Below are 23,661 nucleotides of genomic sequence, written 5' to 3' on the forward strand. Positions count from 1 at the left end.
ATCTTTTACTAACCCTTAATTGATCTAAAAGATAAATTTTGGTTAGAGTAAAATATTATCGATGTATTGGGTGATTATAACATATGAATAAGTGAAGTGAATACCAGCGATCTCTTATGGGATGGGAGGGAAGAATTTGGAATACTGTGTTACAAGGAATCTACACTACATGTGAAACAGTATAGTGTTATGTGAAGTGACACATAGCTTAATTAACATTGTACATTTCAAACTTTAGGGCAATCACTAACAAAAATTTCAAAAAGAAGTATAATTGATATGCTAAGAAAGGGCATAAAATGCAATCACATAAGATGCTCAGTTAAAACAAGCAAAGGCAGAAAAAGAGAGGGAAAAGGAACAAAGAACAAATGCAATAAATATAAAACAGTTGCAAACACATTATATATTAATCCAAATATATAATAATAGTTTTATATGTGAATGGTTCAAATATACCAATTAAAAGACCAAAAGTATCAGAATGAATAAAGAAGATCAAACTATGTGGTGTCTAAAAGACACCAACTTTAGGGACTTCCCTGCTGGTCCAGTGGTTAAGACATCGCCTTCCAATGCAGAGGATGAGGGTTCAATTGCTGGTTGGGGAGCTAAGATCCCACATGCCTCCTGGCCGGGAAACCAAAACCTGGAATGGAAGCAGTGTTGTGGCGAATTCAATAAAGACTTTAAAAATGGTCTACATCAAAAAAAAAACTCTTACAAAAAAATAAAGAAAGCCACTTTAACTATAAGGACTCAGATAAGCTGAAAGGAAAGGGATGGAGAAAGATATACCTTGCTAACACTAATCAAAGGAAATCTGGATTACTTATATTAATTTCAGACAAAGTAGACAAACAAAAATGGGCAAGGAATAATGTCAGGGATAAAGAAAGACTTTACATAGTGATAAAGAACTCAATTCTCTAAGAAGACGTAACTATACCTGTATGTATACATGGATACACACACATACACAATATTCATAGTGTGCTATATACACTTTGTTATAATATCTTGCCAAAACATTTGCAGTAAAATGTGCTAATATTGATTATTTATTGGCAGTAGAGCATCAGTATCAAAATTTCCAGGAGCTAAGCATAGAGTGAAGAGGAGAAGAAATTTATAATGTAGACTGACAAACATCAGATTGAATTTTAATATTTTACTATCACTTAAACTCCTATATGGAGAAGTGAAAGGGAGATATACTGGATGTGTAGTGACCAATTAAGTGGCTAAAGCCACTTAAACAAGGAATCAAACAAGCCATCAAACAAAGAATACTTCTTTAAAAAAAAACCAAAAAACTACATTTTGTCAATATAAATGGAAAGAAGTGGACAAATAGGTATGTTAATGGGGAAGCAATACAATTGGATAAGAGGTGAGGGAGAGGCAAAGGGAGTTGTTAATGATATTTTTCAGTTTTCTGGCTCAAGCGAATAAAGGCATTCTGACAGAATTAGCTGAAATAGGGAACATTAAGAAGGGTAATTTGGGAAAGAAGTGTTGTATAATGATTTGACATCTGTTTTGAACAAAGTATGTTGAGGTCCTCTGATTCATCCATCCAAAAATTTTGAGCATGCACTTAGATATATAAATCTAAAACTCAGAAGAGAAGTGAAGACTGGAAATGTAGGACTGTGTGTAAACGCCTATAAATTCTCATTTACACCTAGGGAATAGAATCAATCACCTGAGAAAAGATCTATAATTATAAAAGGATTGAGGGATTCTATTACTTGACAATTGTCTTGAGGAGGAAAAATTGGCAACAGAGACATAAAAGGATCATCAAGATAGGTAAGGGGAAAACCAGGAGCCTATGTTGTCCCTACATACTAGGAAGGAGTATGTTTAAAGAGAAGTAGTCTGCTGTACTAAATGCTGCTTTGCAATAAAGCAGGTTGGACAATGAAGTCTACCTGTTGGACTTAGTGATATATACATTATTGGTTGTCTTTTTTCATTGAAGTATAGTCGATACAATATATCAGTTTAAGGTATACAACATAGTGATTCAGTATTTTTATAGATTATACTCCATTAAATGTTATTACAAAATAATGTCTATAATCCCCTGTGCTGTAAAATACATCCTTGTTGATTATCTATTTTATACATACTATCTTGTATCTCTTAGTCCCATACCCCTGAAGTGCCCCTTCCTCCTCCCCTCTTCCCACTGGTAACCACTAGTTTGTTTTCTATATCTGTAAGCCTGTTTCTGTCTTGCTATATGTATTTGTTTGTATTATTTTTTAGATCCCACATATGAATGGTATCATACAGTACTTGTCTTTCTCTGACTTATTTCACTAAGCATAATATTCTCTAGGTCCATCCACGTTGCTGCAAATGGCAGAATCTTATTCTTTTTTATGCCTGGGTAATATTCCATTGTGTATATCAATATATACTACATCTTCTCTATCCATTCGTCTGTTGATGAGCAGTTGGGTTGCTTCCATATCACAGCTATAGTAAATAGTGCTGCTATGAACATTTGGGAGCATTATCTTTTTGAATTAATGTTTTAGTTTTTTTGTGGGTATATACCTAGGAGTGGAATTGCTGGATCATATGGTAGTTCTATTTTTAGTTTTTTGAGGAACCTCCAAATAAGTGAATACTGATATTCACTTATTCCATAGTGAATGCACCAATTTACATTCCCACAAACAGTATACAAGGAATCACTTTTCTCCACATCCTCTCCAACATTTGTTATTTGTAGACTTTTTGATAATAGTCATTCTGACAGGTGTGAGGTGATATCTCATTGTTGTTTGATTTGCATTTCTCTAATAATTAGTGATGGTGAGCATGTTTTTATGTGTCCATTAGCCATTTGTATGTCATCTTTGGAAAAAATATCTATTCAGGTCTTCTGCCCATTTTTTGATTGGGTTCTTTGTGGTTTTTTTAAATTGAGTTGTATGAACTGTTTATACATTTTGAATATTAACCCCTTGTAGGTCATATCATTTGCAAATATTTTCTCCTACTTTGTAGATTGTCTTTTTGTTTTTTTGATGTTTCTTTTGCTGGGCAAAAGTTTTTAAGAGTAATTAGGTCTCATTTTGTTGTTGTTGCTGTTGGATTTTGTTTTTGTTTTTGTTTTACTTTTATTTCTTTTGCCTTAGAAGAGAGATCCAAAAAATATTGCTACCATTTATGTCAAAGAGTGTTCTGCCTATGTTCTCTTCTAGGAATTTTATGGTTTCAGGTCTTACATTTAGACCTAAATTTGCAGATGACATGATATTGTATATAGAAAACCCTAAAATCCCCATCCAAAGACTATTAGAACTAATAAATGAATTCAGTTAAGTTGCAGGATAAAGGATTAATATGCAGAAATCTGTTGCTTTCCTATATACTAATAATGAACTATCAGAAGGAAAGTTTTTTAAAAATCGTGTTTAAAATCACATCAAAAGAAATTATTTTTACCTAGCAATAAACTCAACCAGGGAAGTGAAAGACCTGTACTCTGAAATCTATAAAACATTGGTGAAGGAAATTGAAGATGATACAAAGAAATGGAGAGATATCCCATGCTCTTGGACTGGAAGAATTAATATTGCTAAAATGGCCATACTACCCAAAGCAATCTACAGATTTAATGTAATCCCTATCAAAACACCCATCACATTTTTCACAGAACTAGAACAAATAATCCTAAAATTCATATGGAACCACAAAAGACCCCAAATTGCCAAAGAAATCTTGAGAAAAAAGAACAGAGCTGGAGGTACCACCCTCTCAGACTTCAAACTATACTACAAAGCTACAGTAATGATAAAAGCATTGTAGTGGCACAAAAACAGACACATAGGTCAGTGGAACAGAATAGACAGCACAGAAATAAACCCATGCACATATGGTCAACTAATTCACCACAAAAGAGGCCAGAATACACAATGGAGAAAAGACAGTCTCTTCAATAAGTAGTGCTCTGAAAACTGGACAGTTGTCTTTTTTGAGAGCATTACTTATAAGCCAGAGAAGACCTTTTAAGTAAATATCTGGTCCCTCTGCATGAAGATTCTCTTGTGTCCAGATGAAAGAGGTAATGATCTTTGGACACAAAAATCAGAGACAATTCAGGATACTATATTTATTTCACTTAAAAACAAGCAAATACTACCAAAACAGATGAACCACATGACCAAAACCACAAAACTACCTCCTCCAACCCTTCATTTGTTTCACCCTTTTTTTCCCAAGAAAAATTTCCAAAAAGAATGGAACTTAAATGGAACTATAAAAAGGCTTTCAAACTGGGATATTTACCATAAATCATTATCAAATCAAGCTAACCTTATAGTGTTATCTATTTTCAGAAACTATTTCCAGCGGAATTTATGAGGAATTGGTACAAATTGATGATAAAGTTCTCTTTCAGGGGGTTAGATTGTGTGTTGGATGATACATAAAGGAATAATTTCAGTCAAATAGATAAACAATCTGGAATATATTATTTTTTCAGCTGTCCCTTGTGCATCATTTTTGTGGATGATTACAGGCAAATGAATATTATCTTATAATTTTCACATGAGCACCAGAAGCTTTTCTGTTAGCTCCAGATTGCTATGTATTATCTAATGATATTTTACAGAATCTTATCAGTCTGGAGGGAAAGCTCAGGGGATCCTCAGTGATAGCTAGAAGGTTCTTTTTGTTTTCTTCCTTTTCAAATTTGCATATCTAAAAATTCAGATATTCAAGAGAAATAGCTAATTAGTTGTTATATTTTGGTAATAAGTGGGGAAAAGTAGGCCTAGGATCCTCTTTTGTCTCTCTATATTTGTAATAAGGATTTGTTTTGAATTATTTTCTGCTACCATCCCACCCAAAGAGAAGGCTACTTTTTTTTTTTTTTTTAAAGATAATGTTCTTTTCTTTTTTTTTTTATAGCTACTTTATTTATTTATTTATTTATTTATTTATTTATTTTGGCTGTGCTGGGTCTTCGGTTCGTGCGAGGGCCTTCTCCAGCTGCGGCAAGCGGGGGCCACTCTTCATCGCGTTGCGGGGACCGCTCTTCATCGCAGTGCGCGGGCCTTTCACTATCGCGGCCCCTCCCGCTGCGGGGCACAGGCTCCAGACGCGCAGGCTCAGTAGTCGTGGCTCACGGGCCCAGCCGCTCCGTGGCACGCGGGATCCTCCCAGACCAGGGCTCGAACCCGCGTCCCCTGCATTAGCAGGCAGACTCCCAACTACTGCGCCACCAGGGAAGCCCGAGAAGGCTACTTTTTTAAGCACAGAGTTAACATGTAATTCTGCCCTTGGGAATACCTTTAGCCTAATTATTATAAATTATTCCTCTTTAAAAGTTAAAATTATCCAGGGCAAAATTTCCACCAAAATTCACAATATTTTCAAGGCTGGAGAAGTCTTAAGCTTTGCATGATATACACTAAATTCAACACTTCTTCAACTCTGTTCAGAACTTGATCTTAGTTTCACTTGCAATTCCTGTTCTTTCTCCTGAAATCAAATTAAATTTTGTTTCTTTGTTCATTTATGTTTTGTTTTTGTACTTTGGTAAATTCTCTCTTAACACCTCTTTCCATTTGGACCTCCATACTACAGGATTAAGATACGCAATTCTTTCGTTTTTTTCTTCTTTTTTTTTAAAGAAGATAGAATTTATTAGAGGGGAGGGTCACTGCCATATCAGCGGGCCAACTTCCTAGTAGTCTGGGAGAGTCGAGACTGAACATGTGCTATTGATCAGTTTTTATAGCCAGAAAACAAAGGAATGGTCCAAGGTGAAAATTTCGTTTACTGATTGGTCGAGGCGCATATATATTCCTTCTATAAGGTGGGAGTGAGACAGGGCATATGCCTTTCCTTATTTGGGACAGGTCCCGCTGCCCAGGTGGGCGGCACCCAGGTGGCCTCAGGAATTTCGTAACCATCGCAACATGGTGGGGAGGGCGAGTAAGTCCGGTGGGGGGTGTAACGCTGACACTTTTTCAGGCAGGGTCATCCTTTGTCCTTGAAGCACCATTGTCCTTGGAGCACCACATTCCCCCCTCTCTTTATTTATAGGGCCAATTCCTTGGCCCTGTTGGACACCTGGCTCATATCTACCTAACTGCCTAATTCCCTCTCAGGCATTCGGGAACCCCTTTTATGAGAAGGGGCGACGGAACTCTCTCTGGATGCTTCCTGCTGAGTGGGGGCATCTTGGGGCCCTGGGTTCCCGTTGCCTGCTTTCTGTCAGGGTGTATCTAGGGAGGAATGTGGGCCCCATGGAAAGGGATGGCGGCTTGTTCAAGGGTTGTACGAGTGTTTACTGGCTGGTATTTTTGTTGCATCCTAACTACCCGCTGCATCATGAAGAAAAGGCCAGGATCGGGGCCTTGGCTCAGGCCTGGGCAGATGAGACACATGCTCGAAATCCTAATGAGAACCGAGCAGGGGCAGAGGCAGTTCCACTGGCAGACCCAGGATGGAGATACCAGGCAAATGAAAATGGGGCAGCAGGAGGGCTCACTGGGAGAAATTACATGATTACCTGTCTACTAGAAGGTATGAAAAAGGCAGTCATCAAACCTGTCAATTATAATCAACTCAGAGAAGTCACACAGGAACCCTCTGAGAATCCAGCCCTTTTTCAGGCCTGATTAGCAGAGGCTATGAGGAAATACACCAACCTAGACCCTGAGACCCCCGAAGGTCAGGTTATTCTTGCAGTTCACTTTATAAGCCAGACATCATCAGACATAAGACAGAAATTACAGAAACTAGAGCAAGGGCCACAGACCCCATTTTCTGTCTTACTTGACACGGCCTTTAAGGTTTTTAACAACAGGGAGGAGGCTTCCAGGAACAGACGAGAACTAAGAGAGGAGGAAAAATTAACATGGCACGCTCAATATATGGCTCTTGCCATTACTCAGTCCCTCCCAATCAGGGACCCATGGGAGCCCCTCTCCCATCTCAGAAACCACCACTGACCTACTACCAGTGCCGTCAGCAGGGGCACACTGTCAGGAACTGCCGCACCCCACCACTCGATATCCTGTGCCCCTACTGTCATCAAAAGGGCCACTGGAAGAGGAGCTGTCCCTCCCACCCTCAAGCGGGTAGGCCAATTCCACAACCACTCAACACCCGGGGTATTTCGGGTCTCGGCCTCCTGAGCCGAGGTCAAGGCCGATTGCCCCTGTCGGTGGTAATTGACTATCAGGAGCAAGAACCGGATTGCGCTCTAGACCTAGGGCCCCTGGATGCGGATGACTGCAGGTGCCCAGGGCTCAACCTACAGGCCCCTATCTTCCCCATAAGACCAGAGGAGCCCCAGGTAACCCTGGATGTGGCAGGAGCTACTATAACCTTTCTAATTGATACAGGGGCTACTTATTCAGTCCTGACCTCCTTCTCTGGTCCCGCTCGCCGTTCCTGGATCCTCCTAACAGGAATGGGAAACAGGCTTAGCTGGACTTTTAAACTCCATTTTCATTGCCCGACAGCTCTCTCCTGAACTCACACAACAGATTGCCAACCTAGCAGCTCAAATTAACATGCTACAAGAGCAAATAAATTCTCTAGCAGGAGTGGTTTTACAAAATAGAAGAGCTCTGGACCTCCTAACAACTAATCAGGGAGGGACTTGTGCAATGTTAAAGGAGAATTGCTGTTTTTCGGTCAACCAGTCGGACACGGTCCAGACCAATCTTTGGGCCATGTATTTTTAACCTCCTTGTTAAGTTTGTCTCTTCCAGAATACAACAAATACACCTCCAAATGGTGATGCAACAAGAATACCGGCCAGGCAACACTAGTACAACCCTTGAACAAGCCGCCATCACTTTCCATGGGGCCCACACTCCTCCCTAGATACGCAATTCTTAATGCCTTCTTGTGTTCTATTCCATAGCCCTTTGCTAGTCTCACTCTTCAGCAAAAACATCATAGAGGAATTTTGCATCACTAATTATAGTGTTATGCATTCTTGGGTAATTAAAAATGTAAGATAATTAAAAGGTACAACTTTACTTCTCATAGTATGATATAACATATATATACATACACATACATATATGTGTGTCTGTAGTAAAACATATTTCATAAAGATATTTTATATGTTTTACATACAGGTTTTGGTTAATACAATGTATATTTTGCATGCTTACATGTTACATGTTACATAACATGTTAACTTTACATACACACATACAGAAACACAGAAACACACACGTACACACACACCTTACTCCCACTAATAAATATTTGTCAAGTGCTTATTCAGGTACTGCATAGTTTTCAAGACACTTAGGAATTGTTCTGCATTGTTAGCCCATTAATCAAATGACAGGCCATTTTATTGTCTGAAAAATCCACTTGTTTATTATCAGCATATCCAATATGCTGTGTCCATATCCAAGCATAAAATTCTCAAAATATGTATTAATCTAAATTATTTGATTATAAAATAATGAGATATCTTGAACCATGAGTCATTGATACCAATCATCTTAAATTATAACAATAGTCAAACTTCAATTCCACCACAACTATATAACAATAAAATTAAGGTGAATAGATTATTAGCTCATTTCTATGAAAAACTGCTAGGAGAGAATATATTGAATAGGTGAAAATATATAATAAAATGAAAGGACATGGTAATTTTAATTTATTTTGGCCATTTAGAGATAGAATTCCAGAAACTACAGTCTTCTTTATTAACACACCAAGTTTCATGCCACCTATTTTGGCTTTGTGCCAAAGTAGATGTAACTATATCAGAGAGCACTTCTTACACGTGCTCTTTTACGTTTAGATTGACATATGTTCCCAGTGCCTGAATGCTTTGTCTCTGTGTTCTTTATCTTTCCTAGATGTCTACTCCTATTGTATTATACTCCAATTTTCTTGTTCTCTTTAGCAATTCCTCAGTTCATTTTATTCTAATGTTTTCAAGAGTTTATTATTTTTTACAATTTGCCAAGTGTTGTGATACCATGGAAACAGGACAGGGTTTGGAACCAAGAGGATGTGATTTCAAGAACTTGCTTTAACACTACACACATTTCAGTAAGTCTCTATTTGTGACCCTCATATTTTCCCTCATTAAAAAAATGAAAATAATACTGCTTTTATAGAGCCTTGTTTAGGATAAACAGTGAATAAAAAAGTAAAACTGATATCTGAAAAAGTATTATGGAATTTAAACCTGTCAGATTTCACATTTCAGACTATTTCAGGGCCATCATTATAGATATTGGGTAATGTAATTCTAATTGTATTAGAGATGTGGAGATTTTGTTCCTAGAGTTTCAATTAATCAAATAGCATATAACAGAGTTCCCTTAAACTCCTTTAAACTCATATTGAACATATGGATTTTACTCCCATCATCATAGCTTAAATATGAGTGATTATATCAGCAAGTTGCCAGCTTGTTCTACTTCCACATTGCTGCCAATATTTTGTTGATGGCACTCGATTCTTTGCAATATTTAAATGCATTGTAAGCACAGTTGCCATAAAGAATATGAGGAAGGAATTTTCTTCTATTGGTTGCTACTCGTCATGCATAGTAGCATATCACATTGGACACTTCAGTGTGGGCATGATTGGGCATTAGTATTAACATATACAGACCTGCATGACGAGTATCAATTAGAGTATCAATTCTATGCAGTCATAGAGTTTGTATGCATTTTATGTAAACTAAAGGTCACTTACCTGCTATTTTTTAATCCAAGTCATAAATCTATTTTTAAAATTCCTAGTTAATTTAGAAAATGAACACAATCGTCACATACTGTGCTTCTCCAAAACTCACTATATTTTTCAAAATGAGAGATATCTCTCCTGGAAGGGCCCATTATGGTTTTCTTCAAACGAATTTCCGTCTTGACAAACAATCTCATAATGGAGAAAAGTTTGTTTTAAAAATACACAAAATATGTTTCTAATACATGTATCCGGTAAATTTACCATGCTTAACATATAGTATTCTCATTATTTGCATGTTGTAATCCGGGTTTAGTTGAATTGCCTGCTATTTAACAGACTGCACACCACCATTTCATAGTGGCAACACAGCTGGATTCATTTTTCAGGACGAAAGATCACCAACTATAAAGTTGCACTGCTGGTGAGACTGAAAAATACTCAGATGTAAGCTTTAAATTGGCTACAAGAGTGGACATTTCTTTGCAATCCCTGTGTAGTATATTAAGCAGCACTGAAACATTTAATTTTAATTAGAATATTGAATTAGATTCTAAGTCAAATCTAGGACAGAGTTACAAAGGAAACTGTCTCATTGTAGTTGAGTGTTAAAATTAATATACTGTATCCCAAATAGTACCTTTATAGAATTTCAACTAGAAAGCGATGATGGAAAGTGACTAAGAGATACTAGAAATTACCCCATGGGCAGATAAATATGAAGGATTATAATTCTTCAAAAAGAATATAAATAGGCATTTAGATAATAATTTTCCATTTAAATCCAATTATACAAGAAGTTTTAACCTTGATATTAAAACAGTTTTCCTCAATTAACCTAAATAATATAATCTATGGTTAATATCCTTGAAGCCTAAGAGTCTAATTGATTGTATTGCACAGGTCTTACAGTCCTTTTCAAATCCTTTCTTTCCCTCTTCCTACTCCTGTCGCCGCTCTGGTCAACCAGCTTCAAAGCAACCCAACAGTTCTTTGCATTTGGACTAGAGCCATGTAACTTCTGCTTTTTTTTCTTGTGCTTGTTAGAGATAAGGAAATAGGATACCCAGGGTAACCCGTTCAGGACCAACATACGAACAACTTAGAAGCTCACAATCACCTCTGAGGTCTCTTTGACAAATGATGAATGAAGGCCAATGGGTGTATCATTCTGAGACACTTATTGTTTTACTCAGGTTTCATGGAATGGAACACTGGTCCCAGAGAAGTTGACAATCACCATAAAGTTTTGTTGATTAAACTGATTCTCTATCCTTCCTTGTTTTATATCCCCTGTCACATACTACTGCTTCTTGGAATAATTTCCCAAGTAAAAAAAACTCCCATCCAAGCCTGTGTCTTAGAATCAACTCAGAGACCCCAAGATGAAATATATTTCAGAGAATAAGCAAAGATTTAAATGAAATTGTTAAATTTATAATGACCACAATATTTATTGATACTTAGAATTTGTGGTTAAGACCCTTATAAGTCTAGGCGATAAATATATTTTAATATTTCAACTTTAATATTTCTTTTTTTACATTTATCAAATTTATCTGTAAATATTTTTTGCATGTTGGAAATAATCAGTTTATTGCACATTTATCATATTAAGGTAGTTTATGTTCTTAAGAAAGTCATTGCAAATCAAAAGATATTTGCCAAAATTGAATTTCCACAGAATCAATGCTGTATGCTGCAAAATGCTTCCTTTACTGGGCAAGAGTGAAAGTAGTGGGGATAGGTATGAACTCTGCCAGATGCATTGTGCTATTTCTGAAATCATATCCTACCCTTTCTGCTTGAACTGATTGTGATTGCAGTGGTGGTTGCTGATCCTCCTGAAGACGGTAGTCAAAATTATAAGTATACAGTTTGAACAGGTGACATATTTTGTTTGTAGTATTTATTGAGAAATGATACTGCTCAATGCACTGCAAGGAACACTATTTTAAATTTCTATAACAGGAGGCAGCTTCAAGATGGCGGACGAGTGAGACGCGGAGATCGCCTTCCTCCCCACAAATACATCAGAAATACAGCTACATGTGGAACAACTCCTACAGAACACCTACTGACGCTGGCAGAAGACCTCAGACCTCCCAAAAGGCAAGAAACTCCCCAGGTACATGGGTAGGGCAAAAGAAAAAAGAAAAAACAGAGGCAAAGAATAGGGCCAGTACCTGCGCCAGTGGGAGGGAGCTGTGAAGGAGGAAAGGTTTCCACACACTAGGAAGGCCCTTCGCGGGCGGAGACTGCGGGTGGCGGAGGGGGGAAGCTTCGGAGCCACGGAGGAGAGCACAGCAACAGGGGCACAGAGGGAAAAACGGAGAGATTCCCGCACAGAGGCTCGGCGCCGAGCAGCGCTCACCAGCCCGAGAGGCTTGTCTGCTCCCCTGCCGGGGCGGGCGGGGGCTGGGAGCTGAGGCTCGGGCTTCCATTGGATCGCAGGGAGAGGACTGGGGTTGGCGGCGTGAACACAGCCTGAAGGGGTTAGTGCACCACAGCTAGCCGGGAGGGAGTCCAGGAAAAAGTCTGCAGCTGCCGAAGAGGCAGGAGACCTTTTCTTGCCTCTTTGTTTCCTGGTGCGGGAGGAGAGGGGATTAAGAGCGCAGCTTAAAGGAGCTCCAGGGAAGGGCGCGAGCTTCGGCTATCAGCGCCGACCCCAGAGACGGGCATGAGACGCTAAGGCTGCTACCGCCGCCACCAAGAAGGCTGTGTGCAACACAGGTCACTCTCCACACCTCCCCTCCCGGGAGCCTGTGCAGCCCGCCACTGCCAGGGTCCCGTGATCCAGGGACAACTTCCACGGGAGACTGCATGGCGCGCCTCAGGCTGCTGCAACGTCACGCAGGCCTCTGCCGCCACAGGCTCGCCCCAAATCCGTGCCCCTCCCTCCCGCCAGCCTGAGTGAACCAGAGCCTGCGAAGCAGCTGCTCCTTTAACCCCGTCCTGTCTGAGCGGGAACAGACGCCCTCAGGCGACCTACACGCAGAGGCGGGTCCAAATCCAAAGCTGAACCCCAGGAGCTGTGGGAACAAAGAAGAGAAAGGAAAATCTCTCCCAGCAGCCTCAGGAGCAGCGGAGTAAATCTCAACAACAAACTTGATGTACCCTGCATCTCTGGAATACCTGAACAGACAACGAATTATCCCAAAATTGAGGCGGTGGACTTTGGGAACAACGATATATATATATTTTTTCCTTTTTCTCCTTTTGTGAGTGCATATGTATATGCTTCTTTGTGTGACTTTGTCAGTATAGCTTTGCTTTTACCATTTGTCCTAGGGTTCTGTCTGTCCATTTTTTTTTTTTTTTTAGTATACTTTTTAGCACTTATCATGGGTGGATTTGTTTTTTTATTTGGTTACTTTCTTCTTTCTTTTTTAAATTACTTTTTAATTTTTTAATTTTTAATAATCATTTTTTTATTTTTTATTTTAATAACTTTATTTCATTTTATTTTTTTTCTTTTTTTCTTTCTTGTTTTCTCCCTTTTCTTCTGAGACATGTGACTGACAGGGTCTTCGTGCTCTGGCCGGGTATCAGGCCTGTGCCTCTGAGGTGGGAGAGCCAAGTTCAGGACATTGGTCCACCAGAGACCTCCTGGATCCACATAATATCAAACGGCGAAAGCTCTCCCAGAGATCTCCATCTCAACGCTAAGACCCAGCTCCACTCAACGACCAGCAAGCTACAGTGCTGCACACCCTATGCCAAACAACTAGCAAGACAGGAACACAACCCCACCCATTAGCAGAGAAGCTGCCTAAAATCATCATAAGGTCACAGACACCCCAAAACACACAAACGGATGCAGTACTGCCCACCAGAAAGACAAGATCCAACCTCATCCTCCAGAACACAGGCACTAGTCCCCTCCACCAGGAAACCTACACAACCCACTGAACCAACCTTAGCCACTGGAGGCAGACAACAAAAACAATGAGAACTACGAACCTGCAGCCTGCGCAAAGGACACCCCAAACACAGTAAGTTAAGCAAAATGAGAAGACAGAGAAATATGCAGCAAATGAAGGAGCAAAGTAAAAACCCATCAGAACAAACAAATGTAGAGGAAATAGGCAGTCTACCTGAAAAAGAATTCAGAGTAATGATAGTAAAGATGATCCAAATCTTGGAAATAGAATGGAGAAAATACAAGAAATATTTAACAAGGACCTAGAAGAACTAAAGAGCACACAAACAGTGATGAACAACACAATAGTTGAAATTAAAAATTCTCTAGAAGGAATCAGTAGCAGAATAACTGAGGCAGAAGAATGGATAAGTGACCTGGAAGATAAAATAGTGAAAATAACTACTGCAGAGCAGAATACAGATAAAAGAATGAAAAGAATTGAGGACAGTCTCAGAGACCTCTGGGACAACATTAAATATACCAGTATTTGAATTATAGGGGTCCCAGAGAAAAATAGAAAAAGAAAGGGACGGAGAAAATATTTGAAGAGATTATAGTTGAAAACTTCCCTAATATGGGAAAGGAAATAGTTAATCAAGTCCAGGAAGTGCAGAGAATCCCATGCAGGATAAATCCAAGGAGAAACACGCCAAGACATATATTAATCAAACTATCAAAAATTAAATACAAAGAAAAAATATTAAAAGCACAAAGGGAAAAACAATAAATAATATACAAGGGACTCTGCATAAGGTTAAGAGCTGATCTTTTAGCAGAAACTCTGCAAGCCAGAAGGGAGTGGCAGGCCTTATTTAAAGTGATGAAAGGGAAAAACCTACAACCAAGATTACTCTACCCAGCAAGGATCTCATTCAGATTCAATGGAGAAATTAAAACCTTTACAGACAAGCAAAAGCTAAGAAAATTCAGCACCACCAAACCAGCTTTACAACAAATGCTAAAGGAACTTCTCTAGGTAGTAAGCACAAAAGAAGGAAAAGACCTATAATAACAAACCCAAAACAATTAGGAAATGGTAATAGGAACATACTTATTGATAATTACCTTAAATGTAAATGGATTAAATGCTCCAACCAAAAGACATAGACCTCCTGAATGGATCCAAAAACAAAACCCATATATATGCTGTCTACAAGAGACCCACTTCAGACCTAGGGACACATACAGACTGAAAGTGAGGGGATGGCAATAGGTATTCCATGCAAATAGAAATCAAAAGAAAGCTGGAGTAGCAATTCTCATATCAGGCAAAATAGACTTCAAAATAATGATGATTACAAGACACAATGAAGGACACTACATAATGATCAAGGGATCAATCCAAGAAGAAGATATAACAATTGGAAGATATAACAATTGTTGGTTGTTTATACAACCAACATAGGAGCACCTCAATACATAAGGCAAATGCTAACAGCCATAAAAGGGGAAATCGACAGTAACACAATCATAGTAGGGGACTTTAACACCCCACTTTCACCAATGGACAGATCATCCAAAATGAAAATAAATAAGAAAAAACAAGCTTTAAATGATACATTAAACAAGATGGACTTAATTGACACTTATAGGACAGTACATCCAAAAACAACAGAATACACTTTCTTCTCAAGGGCTCATGCAACATTGTCCAGGATAGATCATACCCTGGGTCACAAATCAAGACTTGATAAATTTAAGAAAATTGAAATCGTATCAATTATCTTAACTGACCACAATGCTATGAGACTAGATATCAATTACCAGAAAAAATCTGTAAAACACAACGAATACATGGAGGCTAAACAATACACTACCTAATAACCAAGAGATCACTGAAGAAATCAGAGGAAATAAAAAAATACCTAGAAATAAATGACAATGAAAACACAATGGCCCAAAACCTATGGGATGCAGCAAAAGCAGTTCTAAGAGGGAAGTTTATAGCAATACAATCCTACCTCAAGAAACAAGAAATATCTCAAATAAACAACCTAACTTTACACCTAAAGCAATTAGAGAACAAAGAACAAAAAAACCCTAAATTTAGCAGAAGGAAAGAAATCATAAAGATCAGATCAGAAATAAATGAAAAAGAAATGAAGGAAACAATATCAAAGATCAATAAAACTAAAAGCTGGTTCTTTGAGAAGATAAACAAAATTGATAAACCATTAGCCAGACTCATCAAGAAAGAAAAGGAGAAGACTCAAATCAATAGAATTAGAAATGAAAAAGGAGAAGTAACAACTGACACTGCAGAAATACAAAGGATCATGAGAGGTTACTACAAGCAATTATATGCCAATAAAATGGACAGCCTGGAAGAAATGGACAAATTCATAGACAAGCACAACCTTCCAAGACTGAACAAGGAAAAAAGAGAAAATATAAACAGACCAATCACAAGCACTGAAATTGAGACTGTGATTAAAAATCTTCCAACAAACAAAAGCCCAGGACCAGGTAGATTCACAAGCGAATTCTATCAAAATTTAGAGACGAGCTAACACGTATCCTTCTCAATGTCTTCCAAAATATAGCAGAGGGAGGAACACTCCCAAACTCATTCTAAGAGACCACCATCACCCTGATACCAAAACCAGACAAAGATGTAACAAAGAAAGAAAACTACAGGCCAATATCACTGATGAACATAGATGCAAAAATCCTCAACAAAATACTAGCAAACAGAATCCAACAGCACATTAAAAAGATCATATACCATGATCAAGTGGAGTTTATCCCAGGAATGCAAGGATTCTTCAATATATGCAAATCAATCAATGTGATACACCATATTAACAAATTGAAGGATAAAAACCATATGATCATCTCAATAGATGCAGAAAAAGCTTTCAACAAAATTCAACACCCAGTTATGATAAAAACCCTCCAGAAAGTAGTCATAGAGGGAGCTTACCTCAACATAATAAAGGCCATATATGACAAACCCACAGCCAACATCATTCTCAATGTTGAAAAACTGAAACCATTTCCACTAAGATCAGGAACAAGACAAGGTTGCCCACTCTCACCACTATTATTCAACATAGTTTTGGAAGTTTTAGCCACAGCAATCAGAGAAGAAAAAGAAATAAAAGGAATACAGATCAGAAAAGGAGAAATAAAGCTGTCACTGTTTGCAGATGACATGATACTATACATAGAGAATCCTAAAGATGCTACCAGAAAACTACTAGAGCTAATCAATGAATTTGGTAAAGTAACAGGATACAAAATTAATGCACAGAAATCTCTTGCATTCCTATACACTAATGATGAAATATCTGAAGGAGAAATTAAGGAAACACTCCCATTTACCATTGCAACAAAGAAAATAAAATATCTAGGAATAAACCTACCTAAGCAGACAAAAGACCTGTATGCAGAAAACCATAAGACACTGATGAAAGAAATTAAAGATACAAACAGATGGAGAGATATACCATGTTCTTGGATTGGAAGAATCAACATTGTGAAAATGACTATACTACCCAAAGCAATCTTCAGATTCAATGCAATCCCCATCAAACTACCAATGGCATTTTTCACAGAAGTAGAACAAAAAATTTCACAACTTGTATGGAAACACAAAAGAACCTGAAGAGCCAAAGCAATCCTGAGAAAGAAAAATGGAGCTGGAGGAATCAGGCTCCTGTACTTCAGACTATACTACAAAGCTACAGTAATCAAGACAATATGGTCCTAGCACAAAAACAGAAATATAGATAAATGGAAAAAGATAGAAAGCCCAGAGATAAACCCACACACCTATGGTCAACTTATATTTAATAAAGGAGGCAAGAATATACAATGGAGAAAAGACAGCCTCTTCAATAAGTGGTGCTGGGAAAACTGGACAGCTACATGTAAAAGAATGAAATTAGAACACTCCCTAACACCATACACAAAAATAAACTCAAAATGGGTTAAAGACCTAAATGTGAGGCCAGACACTATCAAACTCTTAGAGGAAAACATTGGCAGGACACTCTATGACATAAATCACAGCAAGATCCTTTTTGATCCACCTCCTAGAGAAATGGAAATAAAAACAAAAATAAACAAATGGGACCTAATGAAACTTAAAAGCTTTTGCACAGCAAAGGAAACCATAAACAAGAGGAAAAGACAACCCTCAGAATGGGAGAAAATATTTGCAAATGAAGCAACTGACAAAGGATTAATCTTCAAAATTTACAAGCAGCTCATGCTGCTCAATATCAAAAAAACCAACAACCCAATCCAAAAGTGGGCAGAAGACCTAAATAGACATTTCTCCAAAGAAGATATACAGATTGCCAACAAACACATGAAAGAATGCTCAACATCACTAATCACTGGTGAAATGCAAATCAAAACTACAATGAGATATCATCTCACACCAGTCAGAATGGCTATCATCAAAAAATCTGCAAACAATAAATGCTGGAGAGGGTGTGGAGAAAAGGGAACCTTCTTGCACTGTTGGTAGGAATGTAAATTGATACAGCCACTATGGAGAACAGTATGGAGGTTCCTTAATAAACTAAAAATAGAACTACCATATGACCCAGCAATCCCACTACTGGGCATATACCCTGAGAAAACCATAATTCAAAAAGAGACGTGTACCACAATGTTCATTGCAGCTCTATTTACAATACCTAGGACATGGAAGCAACCTAAGTGTCCATCGACAGATGAATGGATAAAGAAGATGTGGCACATATATACAATGGAATATTACTCAGCCATAAAAAGAAATGAAATTGAGATATTTGTAGTGAGGTGGATGGACCTAGAGACTGTCATGCAGAGTGAAGTAAGTCAGAAAGAGAAAACAAATACCATATGCTAACACATATATATGGAATATAAAAAAAAAAGTGGTTATGAAAAACCTAGGGGCAAGACAGGAATAAAGGCTCAGATGTAGAGAATGGACTTGAGGACATGGGGAGGTGGAAGGGTAAGCTGGGACGAAGTGAGAGAGTGACATGGACTTATATATACTACCAAATGTACAATAGATAGCTAGTGGGAAGCAGCCACATATCATAGGGAGATCAGCTTGGTGCTTTGTGACCACCTAGAGTGGTGATATTGGGAGCTTGGGAGGGAGACTCAAGAGGGAGGAGATATGGGGATATATGTTTATGTATAGCTGATTCACTTTGTTATAAGTCAGAAACTGACACACAATTGTAAAGTAATTATACTCCAATAAAGATGTTAATTAAAATTTTTTTAAAAAGAGTAAAAGAAAAAAAGGAAAAGAAGTAAGGAGAGAATACAAAGATTGGAAGGGGAAGAACGAAGCCAGTGTGAGGGAAGACTTCAAGAAAACCATTTAAATGAAAAAAAAAAATTCTATAACAATGATGTATGATGATTACTATTTTATATTAAAATAATACAAAGCAAAAAGAAAGTTAAATTATGTAACTACTCCATATTGGTAGAAAACAGCTGGTCGAGATTCAAATTTGCCTTTATCAAAGGCAAGAGATCTTTCCTCTGCTCTTGCTTTAGCTGGGTGTTGGTCTATTAATTTCCATAATATGCATGATTTTCCATAACAGTTTTTATTTTGTAAACTGGAGTTGTAATTCATAGTTATCTTTTACAATAGCTAATGGAAAAGTATCCTATTCATCTCAGAAACCTCTGGGTCAACTAAATGTGTAGAGATGGATGATTTGTTGTTCCTATTCACCTTGCACTTGTTTAATACTACTCAATTTAATATAAATATAAAAGCAGTAATGCTACCCTATATTTCACCATAGGACTATCATCATGAAGTCTGGCTAATAATTCCTATTAACTTTATAAATAATTGCAGTTTCAGATGATGAAAGCAATTTCGTGAAATCTTCCTTTTTATATGTGGAGGCAGTTTTGATGTCACTTTCAAGTCAACTCATTAATTTCTTCTGATATCAGATCTTTTCTTCCCAGTCAAATGCGTTGGCATCTGTTCTAACTCCCGTTTTATGTGGACTAAGTTTTCCTACATGATTGGTGCTCCAGGAGACATTATCAACATTAATTTCATGTGAATTGGACACATGGTGACACATAAGTTCTCCAGGTTTTTGGAACTTTTTTTTCTGGGATAATCACTTATTAGTTGGTGATTCTGGACAAGCCATGTACTCACTGATGCCACTGCTTTATAGAGAGGGAGTTACAATAAGATCCTTCAAGTTTTATTTCAGTTTGGTCCAATTTAAATTATACCTAACGACACATTTATTAAGTTTCATACGTATGGATGATAAGTCGAAGTTCTTCCTATTTTGTATCATTTGCAGACTTCATTGAGGATATAAGAGAGCAGAATAAATAGCTGTGGGAGCAGTGTGATTTACTCAATTTTTTTTTTCAGGCATATCTTTGTCAAAGATGTTTACAGTCACTATTTATTAGGCTTCCTTAGGAATTTCAATGGCTTTTGAGACACTAACGTAGTTTTCCCTTCCTTTTTCTCTCTTGAAACCAACCTGAATTAGAAACAGACTTTAGATACCAAGTCATTGCATTTAATGCTGCTTAGGGTTGACATACAGAAGTCAAACTGGAAAGACTGTGGCATCAGCAAAGTTTAATAATTACCTATATAGAAATTCTCATTGAGAAACAAAACAGGAAGGATCAAAAGTAGGAGCTTTACTAAGACAAAAATTGAGGAACATTGCCAGTCATATACCGAACTTGGGAGTGTACTACTAGATACAGATATATTTTTTAGGTTATTTATTTTTATTTTTCCCCTATTCAGACAGAGGAGAAACAATCCCCCTTTTGGCTATGATCTTGTGAGAAATGCATGGAGGGCATTCTTCATAGTGATCACCTAATATGAAACAACAAAGGTTGGAAGGATGGGATGACAGTAAGAGAGATTTTTGACATCTATCTGCTAAGCCATGTTACTTAGTATATTAAAATAGCATACTGATGCTTAGGGACAACACTAGAAAGAATAAAATGCAGTCATAAAATGTTTTTTTGTGTGTTTAATAGTTAAAACTTTGCTAATTAAGAAGGTCAAAATGTATACAGAGAGGTATAGACAGGAGACCCATTTACTTAGAACTAACTTCATACCATTGTACTTTTCTAGAACACAAATTCTTCCCAAAGCAGCTGGTTAACCCCTATACAGGGATGCATTCTAGAACCAGAAGAACATCTCTGCCAAATGGCAAAGGTCCCTAGGCCAACTCAGTGAGTAAAAAGTGCCACAGTATGTACCAGGAATAGAGGCTATTTTAAATAGAAAATTTGGCAGGCAAAGTGGTAGTTTGTGGCAGACTAACTGAAAAACAGAAAGCTCTTTTGAGGAGAAAGTACTCAGACAGAGGTTTATCAACATGATACTAATCTTGGCCAACCCCTGAGGTTGATGGAAATTTGAACTACTAATAATACAGCCCCAATCATCAAGTTTTTCTACTTCTAAAGTTTATATTCTGATTAGCTGAATTGTACCTTTACCTCTATAAGATACAGTTTTCTTTTCAATATTCAGGAAATAATAGTAGTATCTATTTAACAGATTCATTGAGAGGAATTCATATGTTAAAGCTTGTAACGTTCTCAGTATAGTGTATAGCATACAGTAAATAAGTTGTTTATCATTTTCTATGAGAAAAAGTAGTACAAACATAAATGTTCTAAAATAATGAGTTACTCATATTTTACATGTATATACTGCAATGATATGTGCAGTAGTTAAAATGATAACATGGATATTCAACGTATTGACATGGAAATATGTTCCTTTTAAACTATTAACTAAATAAAGTTTAGAAAATATTATAAAGTTTTCTTTTAGTGTAAAAGTATGTCTGTATATGTTTAGTTATGTATTCATGTATACATGCATAAAATAAATTTTAAAGATTATACACCAATATTTTGATTCTGTGTTTTAATTTAGCTGCTGGAATAACCTTAGCTTCTTCTTACCCTTCTGTGTGTGTGTGTATGCATGTGTATGTTTACAATGATCATATATTATCCTTAAAATTACAAGATAGCTACTTGGGTTTATTAAATTTATTTATTTATTTATTTATTTATTTATTTATTTATTTATTTATTTATTTTTTAACATCTTTATTGGAGTATAATTGCTTTACAATGTTGTGTTAGTTTCTGCTGTATAACAAAGTGAATCAGCTATACGTATACATATATCCCCATATCCCCTCCCTCTGCATCTCCCTCCCACCCTCCCATTAAATTTAAAATAAAAACATTCTAATCTGAACTACGTGGTGGACATTCAGTAAAATAACATCAGATCGTCAACAGTTTTCACATGTCTCAAGAAAATTAAGATGAGAGATGACAGCAACTTTTGTCATTTATAAACTATAAATGACATAGTTATAAAATTAAGAGGTTCAATTTTAAAGATAAATTGGAGTTCAATGCCTGCATGTTCTTATAATTTTTAATTAGATTATTTAGTTTTATAGTAAAAGTTACCTTTTATTACAAAATTGAACCGTTGGTACAAAGCTGAAAAAATTATAAAAGAACAAACACACCCTTAAATATATACACACACGTGTAACCAAATGTTTGTATCCTATACCGATTTTTCTCCTTTTCTGCAATTAACAATACCTAGGAGTTTATTCCAAATAAAAACAGGTAGAGTTGCCTCATTCTTTAAAAATTGTGTAGTATTCCATTAAGTAATTTTACTACTGTTATTTAATCAGTCATTAAATCATTTAGGTTGTTTTCAATTTTAGTATTACAGAAGATGCCACAATGAACATTTTCACACAAACAGAAGTTCATGCATTTGCAGGCAAATCCGTAAGATAAATTTCTCGAAGTATAATTGCTGGTATATTTCCATTTTGACAAACATTGCCAAATTTTTCTCCACAGAAGTTGTACCAACTTACTTTCCTACTAGCAACATATGAATTTCTCTACATCAACATCAACAAAGTAAGTGGTCAATATTGTTATTTTCATCAATCAGATGATGTTTAATTGTAATTTTATGTGTATTCATGAGTGAGGTTGAAAAATTTCTAATGTTTAAAACACATATTTTTTCTATTTATATCTTTCCCAGTATTCTATATTTATATTTAGTATAAATACTAAATTACTCTGTAATTTTAAGAGTTATTTGTATGTTAAATTGGTACTTTATCTGTATTATTACTTGAAAATATTTTTTTTCTCAAATTCATTTTTCCCTGGAATTATTTCTGTTTAGTTTCATATAGACACATTTTAACATTTTATGTAATAAAATATCAAATTTTTGTTGTTTCTAGATGTTTTTTAGTCATACTTTCAAAGAGATTTCACATTTAGATTTCTTTTTCTGTGTACTCTTACAGTATATTCTTGGATTTATTTGTAAGAAAAAAATCCTCAATCCATTTTGAATGGTTTGAGGATAAGTTGACTTTACAGATTCAGTTATTTTTTCCAATATGACAAGCTGGTTGTCTCAGAATTTTTTTGAGTAATCCATCTTTTCCTCACAGCTTTATATATCTGGGCCTAGTCCTAGATGCTGGCTATATATGCACTCTGATACATTGTTTTAACATTTTGGATGTATGATATTTTTAATGACTGGGAAAGTCATCTCTCATACATTAGTCCTTTATAAATGAATTTTTCTGTTTATATTTAATTTTTCTCCACAAGCATTAGAATCTGCTTAAGAAAATCTTGCTGATGTAACCGTTTGTATGTACCAACTTATATGTTAATTTAAGGAAGTATAAAAATGTTATTAATCAAAATAATCATATCCAAAAACATGCAGGCCTTTCAATTTGTTTAATTCTTCTTTGGTGTCCCTCATTAGCCACAAAAGTGAATTTTAACACTTAGAAACCTTGCGAGTTCTTGAGTAATTACAGTTTTGATTTCCTTCTCATAGGTTATTTTTAAATCGTGATATTATATTTTTATCCCTATGCAGAATGCTTATTTTTTATAGATATTTTGTCATGTTTAAACTTTAATTTTGTATGTATAAA

This window comes from Balaenoptera borealis (genome assembly GCF_965194805.1).
Source record: "Balaenoptera borealis genome assembly, chromosome: 9".
Taxonomy (NCBI): domain Eukaryota; kingdom Metazoa; phylum Chordata; class Mammalia; order Artiodactyla; family Balaenopteridae; genus Balaenoptera; species Balaenoptera borealis.